We start from the raw sequence: 13,886 nt of genomic DNA on the forward strand, positions 1-13,886 counted from the left end.
TCAATCAACCCATCTTACTCTATAGCCTAAGCATGTGAAAAATGCAAGAGATTGTTGTCACATGCAGGGATATTTCATGTTGCTGCAGATCTCTTGGCAGTGTCACTGATAAGTTCTTCTTCTTCTTTCAATTTTGGCAGGACATCTTGTTCTCTGTAACGTCATTGGGGTGCCCCAATTTCTCCACGGTGATCAAATGTTTAGAGAAATTATTTTTTCACTCCTCTTCAGATTGATAGATTTCAACAGTGTGAGTCTGCACATGCTTTGTAAGCTCTTTGAGGAACATAGAAGCTTCAGCAGTCAGATGAAACCAAGATAGGAACCCTTTATATTGTATGTCCTGTTTTATAAAATGTGACAAAGAAATTTTTCCTTCCTTCAAACACTTCTATTTGTTTTTCACTTGAATTTGTTTGGCTGCTGTATGACAATAAAGCTGGACAAAGATCTGAAATTATTTATCTTGGTTTCATTTTCAGTAGGTTACACAAACATTCAATGTAAATAGGTGTGAAGTCTTTTATACTCTATCTATCTATCTATCTATCTATCTATCTATCTATCTATCTATCTATCTATCGACTCTGAAGTTATACTGACATACGTGTCCTCTAGTGACACTTGTTTTCGGATTGTGTAGGAAACCCTTCCACAATCCCACTAAAGGATGTGTCCTAGTTTGCACGGGTTAGTTTTGAAAACACAAGATCAACAATTAGAGTTGCTCTTACCAGGTATCCTTCAAAGTCCCTCAGTTTTCTAACAAAGGTTCTGCTTCAAGTTCTTCTACCTATTCTATTGATTGAATCTTTAGATGAAGGAGTCAGACTTAGACCTTTTTGTCTTTTCAGGATCCTCACAATGGGAGGCCTTGTTTTTATTAAAAATAGTGTAATACTATTAGGTGTGTGTAATATATATAAGGTAAAAGAAAAGAAAATTACAAACAAAATCTCCTTCAAAGAGTCAAACAATTCTAGCGTAAGTAGAAATAAGTAAAATGCAAAGATAAAACAAACCAGGAAACACTCTCCAAGTATAAGCCTGTGTTTGTTCTCCTGATGCACCCTCTATAAGCAATAACAAAGTATAGCACAATGAACTTGCCTCAAGGTGAATGCACACCGATAACTGGTTCTAAAACCCTATTTATACCATTTATTAGTATGATCTCATAACGGTCATTCTGCTTCTGTCAGCATCCTGTCAGGTCTTCTAATGATCTCATGCTTCTGCAAAACATCCTGAGAAGTCTCCTAAGCTGCACGGCTGACTGTGTGTTCTTATTCTGCTGGCACAAAGCTGCTGACACAAAACCTTGTGATTTCCTTTTAAGCTTTCACTATTACTTTCTGTCTTAATATCTAAACATACTAATGAAAATTAGATCACACAATGGTTACATACATTCATATAAGGGTAAATGAAACTTGTCATTCTATAAAATGAAAAAGAAAACATAACAATTCTATAATCTTCTTTCAGCAAGATGATGGGTCTTGATCCAACTGTCTAGGTACAGTGTCTGTTCCTCTTTTGGGTTGAATCAGCTTCCTTCTAGATCTTTTTCTTTACAGTTTTAATCAGATATATTAAATTTCTTTATGTCATATAACAATTTCCCCATTTCTTTTAATTTATTTTCCACAGCTTCCTTTTTCCTTGCTCTCTGTCTTTGTTGTCTTTTATTTCGTTTCTCTCTTTTTGCTGCATTAATTTCACTTTGTTTCTTTATTGTATTGGATGAGATTGTCACATAAGGATAACCATGTGCACGTTGTATGGCAGTTACACGTGATATGGCAGTTACTCCACTCCTAAAATTTCTATTCACAACTCCCTACTGCACTGCTTTCTTGCAGTAGGAGTGTGCCAGATGTTTATTTCATACATGAAATATAAATGGATTAACTCCCTAATTATGGCTCTTTCTGTAGCAGGCCCCTTATTTCAAACCCCTCTCTCTCTCTCTTATTGAGTATGTGTTAAAGAGAGAGAGAGAGAGAGAGAGAGAGAGAGAGAGATTTATGTCTTTAATAGTACAGAGAGAAATTTTCATGGTGTCTGTTGAGGTGATCTAGTGTGTGTGTGTGTGTGTGTGTGTGTGTGTGTGTGTGTGTGTGTGTGTGTGTGTGTGTGTGTGTCGCTGGCTGCACTATGGTGGAAAATTACCAAGTCTTTAAGCTCCCCCCCCACCCCCAAAAAAGCATGTTTATTTAAAGCTAACAGAAAAAAAAGGGATTTTGTTTTGTTTGCTGAGGTTCAACAAAAGTACTCACATTAAGACAAATAAATATATGTGTGTGTTTTTGTATGACAGAGAGACAGACAGTATGTCCTCAGAAAGGAATGAGCGTTTACTTCCTGATGTGTTTGAGTCACAGTGGGATTCAGGTCTTTCTAGAAGAGTGTGAGCAGTGTGTTCTCTGCACACACACATTGCTGGTAGACATTATTCAGGCATTCGTAGTCAGATTATCCCACCTCTGATGCTGATCTGTAAGTCCAGCTAGTCTTCTTGTCCCTCTTTTGGTATTGAGCTCTGTTATTAGTGCACTATGCTGTTCTTTGTGTCCTAATCTGTCGTCTTAGTGGGTCAGTACCGGACATTATGTAACCCTGACCCTGAGCTCCTGAGTCACACATACAGACATAACCCTAAAGCAACAGGCTTTCCACACCTCTGAGTGTGTGTGTGTGTGTGTGTGTGTGTGTGTGTGTGTGTGTGTGTGTGAGCCAGGAGGAATAATCTTGAATCTTGTATACTTGCACTGGCAAACAAATGTACTTATTTCATTATTATTCAAAGTTTCCTAAAATACCATCTGAAGCTTTTACACTTAATGTACCATTTAACTTTTACTTCCCTTGTGGAAAACTCAGGTTTCTCAAACTTACAGAACTAAATTTCAGTCCTTTCAGAGTTTTGAGATTTTGTGATTGAAGAAATGAACACAAAATTCCATTCAATTTTTAATTCCTGCAGATTCAGGCCAAGATACATCATGTGACATCATCACAACACACGTTCCCTCTTCCCTTCACGTGTGGAACAGGAGTAGAGCTACAGTATTCTAGAAAGTAATTACATACAGTGTGTCATCACTGGGAGGAGTTTAAAATAAGAATCCTGTGCTTGCAATTTCGCTAATTCAGTCCTAAAAAATCATAAAAAAGTTCATGAAATCCTGAATGGACTGATGCGATGATGTAGGAGAAAGGGCTCTGAATAATATGTGTTATAACTGTTTTTTCACACACAGAAAAAAAGAAATTAAAAATTCAACCATGTAATTCAGTGGTCTTCACTATTTTTTCATGTGAGCCACACTGATAGGACAAAGTCAATAGGAGAGCCACTTTCACCGCAAAGTATGCCAAGTTATTCAGTCTTAAATAGCTTATCTGCTTAAATACAATGTACAATATTGCAATACAATAATTACTCGAGTTGCGGATGATGCATGCTCCCCATCAGTTACCTCTTTTGTCACTGTCACATTGCTTTGTTGCTGTTCATTTTGTGCGCGGGATTGTTTGATAAGAAATCGATCCATTTTTTAGTCCGTGTGTACAGTAAACACAAGTTGTTAACTAGCATGAAACACAAACTAGCTTCTGGCAGGCCGCCAAAAACTGGCTATTGCGCAGAACGCAGTGAGTCAGTGACGAGTCAAATAATGTGTATAAATATATATTATTATTTGTAATAGAGCACATTCGTTTTTCTATGCTTCCCTGATTGTTTTTAATGTTATTTAAATGAAAAATAAATTTTAACCACATGATCATATCATCGTATTATTTGCTGCCATGCGAGCCGCATATTAAAGCTTGGCGAGCCGCAGGAGGCTCGCGAGCCGCGCAATGAGTAACACTGATGTAATTAATTCATTTCATTCATTTTAATTAAACAAGTTAATTTTGTTCTTCGGTGTCTCATAACGTGCCTCACTATCTACATAATGTCTAAAACATGAGCAAGTATAATATGCATAATAGGAAATCATTTGGCATTTGGCTAAACTGTCCTAAAGGAGGAAAATTCCAACGTGGATCTCATCTATACTATAAAATGTGAAAAATGTCATAATCATGTAGAAATAATTCAAATGTAACTCTACTGCTAACATTGTCTACAAATGCATAATGTAGCGTAGCTGCTAAGCCGTGACATATTGTAGGGTCATTCTTCAGGATTTTATTCACCAGACAAAACAGCATGAAATCTACCGTACCAAAATGTAATCATAATTGTAAATGATTGTGCCACAATCAAGTTAACTAAATGATCTCCCTTGCCAGACCACATTGTGGGTGAATGCAAATAAAAGTCACAAAAAAGTGTGCAAGCTATAAAAGCCACCCTGGATACTAGAGATATACCTCCTGCTTTTGCTTCAGTTTTTAATGTGTGATTATGGATTGTCCCTGTTTGCTCCTTTCTTCCTGGTTATTTATTTATTTGACTGCACCTAATAAAGCACACACTCATTTTACATTTACAGCATTTGGCAGACACCCTTATCCAGAGCAACTTACATTAACTCATTTTTTTATATACAGACGAGCAATTGAGGGTTAAGGGCCTTACTCAGCAGCCCAATAGTGGTAGCTTGGTGGACCTGGGATTGAACTTACAACCCTCCGATTTGTAGCCCAACACCTTAACCACTAGGCTACCACATAACCACATTTTACACACTTGTGTCCTTCCTATTTTGTAGCTTACTATGAAAGAGCAGAATTATGTAGTTCCAAATGTCAGCTCCAGGCTCCTTAAGACCCGTGTAGACCAGCTGTTTGGCATATTACTGTACATGTTTGACCTGAACTTGAAGCTGGGGAAGGTACAACAGCTATGGAAAACATCCTGCATGGTGCCTGTACCAAAGACGTCGCGCCCAAAAGACTTTGGGGACTACCGAGCAGTAGCACTGACCTCACATCTGATGAAGACATTGGAGAGGCTGGTGCTCACTCATCTCCGACCTCTGGTGAGCCAATCAATGGATCCACTTCAGTTTTCCTACCAACCTGGCATTGGAGTGGAAGACGCTGTCATCGTCCTCCTAAATCGGGCAATTTCGCACCTGGAAAAGGCTGGGAGCACAGTGAGAGTCATGTTTTTGGACTTCTCTAGTGCTTTTAACACCATCCAACCTGGGCTCCTGTGGGATAAGATGATGTACATGGGAGTGGACCATCATCTGTCTGCCTGGATATTGGACTACCTCACAGACCGACCACAGTATGTGACGACTCGTGACTGTGAGTCTGACATGGTTGTCTGCAACACTGGAGCCCCGCAGGGAACGGTTCTGGCCCCGTTCTTCTTCACCATCTACACTGCAGACGTCATGTTCAGCTCAGCAACCTGTCACCGGCAGAAGTTCTCTGATCACTCTGCCATTGTCGGTCTGATCACAGATGATGATGACAAGGAGTACAGAGGACTGATCCAGAACTTTGTGGACTGGTGCCAATGAAGCTGCTTCCAGATAAACGCGAGGAAAACCAAAGGACTGGTGGTGGATTTTGGAGTGCAGGGAGAGCTACTGAAGACCTATATTGAGTCTGTTGTGGCCTCAGCCATATTCTATGGTGTGGTCTGCTGGTGCAGCAGCATCTCTACTGCAGAAAGGAAGAGACTGGACAAGCTGATCAGGAAGGCCAGCTCAGTCCTTGGGATTCCTCTGGACACTGTACAGGAGGTGGGAGAAAGGAGGATGGTAGTAAAACTATCATCATTGCTGAAGAACGACTCTCAACCCCTGTATGAAACAGATTCATCTCTGAGAAGTTCCTTCAGTGACAGACTGTTACATCCTAAGTGTCTGAATGAGCGATACAGATGGGCTTTTCTTCCTGCTGCTATTAGACTTTACAATCAAAGCTGCTCCTAGTGAACCAGTCACCATAATACACACTGGGATTACTGTTTAACTGCAATAATAATAATAACAATGTATTTTAAACACATGCAATAACAGAAATTTTAAAACCGTGCAATATTACCTGTGTGCAACATGCCTGTTAGCGTAACTACTTACTCGTGGTCTTTTTTTTTTCCTATTTGTATTTATACATTGTGTTGTGTATATACTGTATAATATATTATGTCTTTATTCTTTTATATACTAATAAAGTGATTTGTTAAAAGTACACACTCACTCTCTCTCACTCATTTTCTACCGCTTATCCGAACTACCTCGGGTCACGGAGAGCCATCTCAGGCGTCATCGGGCATCAAGGCAGGATACACCCTGGGCGGAGTGCCAACCCATCACAGGGCACACACACACACTCTCATTCACTCACGCAATCACACACTACGGACAATTTTCCAGAGATGCCAATGAACCTACCATGCATGTCTTTGGACCGGGGGAGGAAACCGGAGTACCAGGAGGAAACCCCCGAGGCACGGGGAGAACATGCAAACTCCACACACACAAGGTGGAGGCGGGATAAAAGTACACACACATACTCAAATAGGATAACAATCATGTACTTGTTAGTTTCCCTTAGACTTTACACCTAACTAGCTATCGAACCCATCATATGCTGTTAAATTGTGCTAACTACCACTTTCATAGAGATTCATAGAGGCTACAGTCATAGCCTAAGCCTGTGTGTCTGTGTGTGTGTGTGTGTGTGTCTATAATAAGTCAGTTTTTGCAGCTTATGTGTTCTTGTGCCCTCAGCAGACACAGAATTTCTTTTCTGTTCCAGAACGTCTGCAGTCTGAATCATTACTGCACTCACACGAAGTGCGTCAACTCGAAGATTCACACTGACGTCAGGTGGCAGTGCTGCAATGTCACTACTGTCACACACACACACATCCACACACACACACACAGTGTAACTTCTCACCGCATATATTCACAGATGTGCTATGTACTATCAGTGCCATCGGTGACATATACACTCTCACACACACACAGACACACACATTACTATCCTTATAAAGTCATTGAAAGGACAATTATCAGTACAAATAATTAAATCTACTCTAATCTTTACCTCATTAAACTTTTAAAATCAAATTCTTAAGCTGTTTTAGTTTATCAGTAAAAAGATATGCAGTAAAAACCCAATGACAATATTTCCTTGTGGTGACCAGATAAATATCCAAATATGGTCCAAACTATCAGATATCCCTATCATTGTGGGAACATTTTGGCTCTACCAACAAACAAGCACAAAAATAAATAATATCACGTATTGTACATGATGTTAAGTAGTCACATTAAGAATCTGTCTAAAATATCTACAAACATGTTGTTAGGTATTATCGATATATTTTTTTTTTATTTCATATAATGTTCTGTCACTGGAGAGGATCTGGTCCCTCCAGAGGTGGTTGCTGAGAAGAGAGTGATGTCCAGATTGTCCAAATGTCTCACTCTCTAAACCACATGCTTGTTGGATTGAGGAGTAATTCTAGCTGGAGTCTGATCCCACTCTGGTGTAGCAATGAACGTTACAGAAGGTCTTTTGTACCCACTGCAGTAAGACTGTATAATGCATAAGTCGTGGCCTAATGGTTAGAGAGTCTGACTCTTAACCCTATGGTTGTGGGTTCGAGTCTCGGGCTGGCAATAACACGACTGAGGTGCAGTTGAGCAAGGCACTGAACCCCCCCAACTGCTCCCTGGGCACCGCAGCATAAATGGCTGCCCACTGCTCTGGGTGTGTGTTCACGGTGTGTGTGTGTGTTCACTGCTGTGTGTATGCACTTTGGATGGGTTAAATGCAGAGAACGAATTCTGAGTCACCATACTTAGCCGTATGTCACTTTACTTCACTTACATCCCTCATGTGCAGAGTCACCTTTGAATTTTTTAGTTTTTAGGGGACTAGAGTCACACTCATTCCATTAGAACCTGAAGGACAATTCATACATAATCTGTATCTGTTTATATATTGGTCCATTTTGTGTGTTTGTAAACGAATAGATTTTTGTGAATATTTTGAAAAGTTTTGTACATTGTACACATTTCTATCCACTGTATTCACTCTGTTTCTTATCTTTTATCCTTTGTACTGTAAGGCTTTGTTTGGCTGCTCATAAATAACGTATCTATCTATCTATCTATCTATCTATCTATCTATCTATCTATCTATCTATCTATCTATCTATCTATCTATCTATCTATCAATCTATCTATCTATCTATCTATCTATCTATCTATCTAATGTCTTAGCACGTGTTTATGTTTCACTTATCGAATCTTTTTTGTATCACATATGGACATGATTTCACGTGACATGCTTCCTTGCATTTACGTGTAGTTTCATGGCTAACTGAAAGGCATTAGTAATCACATATTCACATAATCACAGATGAATGGAGCACATTTTCCAGAAAAAAAAGCCTATTCATAGTCTTCTGATCCTCAGACGCACTTAATGTGTTTAATGCAGATGCACTCGAAACTCAGTGAACTAAAAATAGCAGCATGGCACTGCAACACCGTGACAGGGATTCAGACTCACTACTTTCTATACAGGTTTCGATTACAGAAGAAAGGAGACGGAAAGAAAATGATTTAATGATGATGCCTATGGGCATTTTACATGTGCTGGCATGTTTTTCACGTGAACGCTGTAATACCGCATGGGATCATGTGAAAAGTGGAGTCTCATCATTGGAGTCTCTCTTCCCTCTGTCATAAACATTTACCCCACACACTGCATCCACAAAGCCAACAGCATCGTGGATGACACCACACACCCCTCACACACACTCTTCACCCTCCCGACTCCTGGAAAAAGGTACCGAAGCATTTTGGCCCTCATGTCTGTGTAACATTTTCTTCCCTCAAACGATCAGATTTCTCAATAACCAAAACTGAACTGTAATGCTACCATCACCACTACCACCACTACTACTGATAATAATAATAATAATAATAATAATAATAATAATAATAATAATAATAATAATAAAGACTTACAGGTGAAAGAACATTTAACATTAAGGCATACATGAAATATTTCATGCATATATATATATATATATATATATATATATATATATATATATATATATATATATATATATATATATATATATATATATGCATATATATATATATATATATAAAATATATATATATATATAAAGCGATAAAGTAGTTTACAGTTCCTGTGATGCACAGCGGAAGTGGTGGGTAGAAAAACACAACTGTTTGAGGGAATTCCTCTGTGTGGGAAAACAAACATTCAATGATGACATGTCTCCAGAAATGAGCCATCAGTCTTGTTAATAACAAGTAAGTGATAAAGGATGAGACATTCTGCCTGTGTGACTGGACGATGATGTCAGTTTGATTAATTTTTTAAAGGAACACACCACAGTTTCCAACATCTTCTTCTTCTTCTGCTGTAGCTTCATAATGTGGCACTACACAGGTTAGAATTTTTAAGATAAGAATTTTATAATATAAGAAAAAACTGACAAATACGGCTTGTTAAGTACGGGTTGTTAGGGGTGTGAGGATGAAACTGACATCAGAGAAAAATCTTACCAAAACCTCTTTTTACGGAATTTTACTCAGCTTTTACTTCAAAACTGAATAATACACACAACTATACTGGTGACTTCAGCAGCAACCGCAAATGATTCCATTGGAAAAAGTAGATCCATCTCTAAGAGGATGAATTACAAATTTAAACTTAGACTTTCATTGTATATAGAATCAAACTGCTTCTTTCCTTAGAGCAGGGAAACACACACAAACTGTGTACATCCATTCATTCAATTTAGTTGCAATTTATTTTAACCAAAGAAATATTTAGTCACATTTGACCCATTTTACCATTGCTGACTTATTTGACCCATTGCTATATATGATATGGGAGACAACTGAAAATTTTCTCATCTATAGCAGCATTTAGATCAAATGTGAAAAAATGTACTAAGCTGAAAAGCGAGTTCACTCAAAAGCTGAAAGGGGAATAGACACTAGTGAAGCCAGACCCCTTGTAGTGGTGTGGCCAGGTTTGTCCCTTTGGCTATAGATACTGCTAAACATACAGACAGATATATAGAAAATGTCATAATATGATTCCACCTGTCTTTGTAGAAGTCCGATCTTGACCTAGCGAACTAGAAAAGACATAGCTAGCATAAAATAAATCTTATGAATTACACAGTTAAATTAAGAGGAAATAAACCTTTACTTTTTTATCATTAGGTTCAGTTTTACATCACATCACACTGGTAACAACAATGACTACTCCTTCTACACTACCACTTCTAGCATTTCTGTTACAAATACCACTTTTACTACCCATTACTACTAACCACACATATATTCTGTGGTTATTTGAGTTGCTGCAATCGTGCAATGCCAAAATAAATAGTGGGGACCACTATTGACACTGTGTCCACAACTTTCTAAATAAACTAATGTTGCGTCACTCACATATTCATGTACAATTCTATACCATTAATAAGTAACACTAACTGGTTTTCATACCTTAAAAAGCCTCTTGTGTCACCTTCAAACTTGCCAAAAGGTCTATTATGAATATCAGAACTTTGGATCATCTAGATCAGTAAATGGTGAATGGTTTGCACTGCACTAAAGGTCATTACTAGGACTACACTGTTCTACAATTCAAAAATCACAGATAATCAGGATTTCCTGTGACCACCAGCGAGGAAAATAGTGTGGAAAAAATCTGGTGGTGACAACATGCTAATTATTTTGTCTATAAAACAATCAAGAAACTCATGATTATTACATCAAATTGGGGTAGATCTGGAAACAAGGGTTTGGATGAAAATAGCATCTGTGTCTGTATGATAGTGCATGGATACTAAGGTTTTGTTTTGAAAACACTCACTCACTCACTCATTTTCTACCACTTATCCGAACTACCTCGGGTCACGGGGAGCCTGTGCCTATCTCAGGCGTCATCGGGCATCAAGGCAGGATACACCCTGGACGGAGTGCCAACCCACACAGGGCACACACACACACACACACACACTCTCATTCACTCACGCAATCACACACTACGGGAGTTTTCCAGAGATGCCAATCAACCTACCATGCATGTCTTTGGACCGGGGGAGGAAACCGGAGTACCCGGAGGAAACCCCCGAGGCACGGGGAGAACATGCAAACTCCACACACACAAGGTGGAGGCGGGAATCGAACCCCGACCCTGGAGGTGTGAGGCGAACGTGCTAACCAATAAGCCACCGTGCCCCCCTGTTTTGAAAGCAGAAAATTAAAAATTATGTGTAATCAATTACTGTAAAATAGGTTACGTGTATGTGCAGACAGCTTGTTAAATTCAGTTCAATTCTATTTATAAAGCACTTTTATCAGTGGACCTTGCTTTAACCAATGGTCACATACCAGCTTTACAGAAATATATAAGTTCAAAAAATAAATCTAAATTTTTAAATGAAAAACCAGAGTCTTTAATAAAGAAAGTTAACAAATTAAGTTGATAGGAGTTGAAATAAGGACATACATTCATTTTCATTGTCTGGTGTTTAAAACATTTTATTTCTGAAGATGATTTTTTTAATTAAAAAAAAAAAGTTTTTGTCTCTCTGTCTGATTGTCAGCTCTGATGATTGCTTGAGTGCTTGCTAACAGATAGAATTATACATGGATATTAAACAGGAGTGCATGCTTGGATTCTGGGGGGTGTTATGTGCCTGTCTGATGGGGGTGTGAGATGTGAGCTGAAGGAAAGTGTTAATTGCATGTTTAGTGTGAACGTACATGATATATGTGTGAACTGTGCCATTTGCACCTACTGTGCTGACGGCATGACAAACATTGCAGAACTATGACTGTAAGTGTTTAATTCGTTCATTGGTGTCTGTCATCAGTCCATGTGTGTGTGCTTTCCATGATCCGTGTGATGTGTATAAAAATAGTGTGATGTGGAGGAGGAAAAGAAGGAAAGAATAATGTTAGCAGTTTGTGAATTTAGTTTCAGTTTGTAGATGTAGCACAATGATCAAGATGAATCAGAGCACTAACCTTCTAAGTATATTGTATGATGAAAGAGGGATGGGTAAAATACACGCACAATTTAACTAGGAGCTGAAAAACAAAACACCTCTAAAGAGAACCGCAAAGGCTTGTATAAACATGCTACTGAGGGGAAGTGTTAGGAAGACAAGTGGAGAAGTGGAGATTTGTCAACCACTATGAGAACAGAAAACTCGAACAGGAAATGCTGACCATATAAGGAGAGCGAAGCAGGAAAACAATGGGAAATTTTGTGCTATAAAATCAAGTACAGTTTTCGTTTCAGGTGCAGCAGGATGGATTATACATAATCTTTTTCACTCTAAACATCAAAAAAAATCCAGGTTGCTGATGTTCAAGCAACGAAATCTAATTGTACTGAAAAAGGTATTATCTATTATCAAGTCAAGTCAAGTCAAGTAAAGAAGCTTTAATTGTCATTACAACATTATACAGCTGTTGTAGTACGCAGTGAAATGAGACGACGTTTCTACAGGACCAGGGTGTTACATAAAACAAAGACAGAGCTAAAGACTTAGTAAGTTAGTCCTAGATACATAAAGTGCAACTGTGCAACCTGGTGCAAACAGTGCAGGACAAGACAGACAAGACAGTGCAGGACAAGACAGACAAGACAGTGCAGGACAATGCAAACAAGACAGTGCAGGACAAGACAGACAAGACAGTGCAGGACAATACAAACAAGACAGTGCAGGACAAGACAAACAAGACAGTGCAGGACAAGACAGACAAGACAGTGCAGGACAATACAAACAAGACAGTGCCGGACAAGACAGACAAGACAGTGCAGGACAAGACAGACAAGACAGTGCAGGACAATACAAACAAGACAGTGCATTACAAGACAGACAAGACAGTGCAGGACAATACAGACAAGACAGTGCAGGACAATACAAACAAGACAGTGCAGGACAAGACAGACAAGACAGTGCAGGACAAGACAGACAAGACAGTGCAAGACAATATAAACAAGACAGTGCAGGACAATACAGACAAGACAGTGCAGGACAAGACAGACAAGACAGTGCAAGACAATACAAACAAGACAGTGCAGGACAATACAAACAAGACAGTGCAGGACAAGACAGACAAGACAGTGCAGGACAAAAGACAGTGCAGACAAAAGGTTACAAGACAATACACAAAATACAATAAAGACAATACACAAAAGACAGTAAACAAAAAACAGCACCGGATATAAACCAAATGCTGTAAAAGGAAAACTCCAACCTTTTTGTGTGATTTGTGACAGCCATAATGAATATTACACTCCACAGTTTTGCGGTTTCACGATTTTTAAAGACTTTTCGAATGTTTTGTAAAAGCAAGCAAGCTCTAAAATATTTATCGCAGCTTACGGCAGATTTGGGCCGAGACGTGTCATGTGACATCATCGCAACATGCATTCAGTCAAAGCCCTCTTTGATTCACATGCTCTGAACATAAGTACAGCTTTCAAAGGAAATCATTACATATGCGTCTTCACTGTTAGAAGTTTTAAAAGAAGAATCCTGTACTTGCAATTTCCTGAATTCAAAGTGTTCTGTAAAAAGATTAAAAAAAAGCACAAAAACCTCAGCAAGTTGCATCACAAATGTGAATGGGAAACATGGATTATATGATATAAGTTTGTGTGTGCATAGAATTTGCAATGTATTGTGTGAGCAGTTATACAGAAATGTTTCACAACCAGAATTATTTTATGTTGTTTAAGCTTTTTGCATGGACAAGAGTCTCTTCGCTTGGGAGTGGGAGCAAAGAGCGAAAGATTTAAAGAGTGAACCGTGGTTAAATTTAGACTAGAGGTTATAACAGACCTCATATTTACCTTCAGAGCTTTCATGCCAA

This window comes from Tachysurus vachellii, chromosome 4 (genome assembly GCF_030014155.1).
Source record: "Tachysurus vachellii isolate PV-2020 chromosome 4, HZAU_Pvac_v1, whole genome shotgun sequence".
NCBI lineage: Eukaryota > Metazoa > Chordata > Actinopteri > Siluriformes > Bagridae > Tachysurus > Tachysurus vachellii.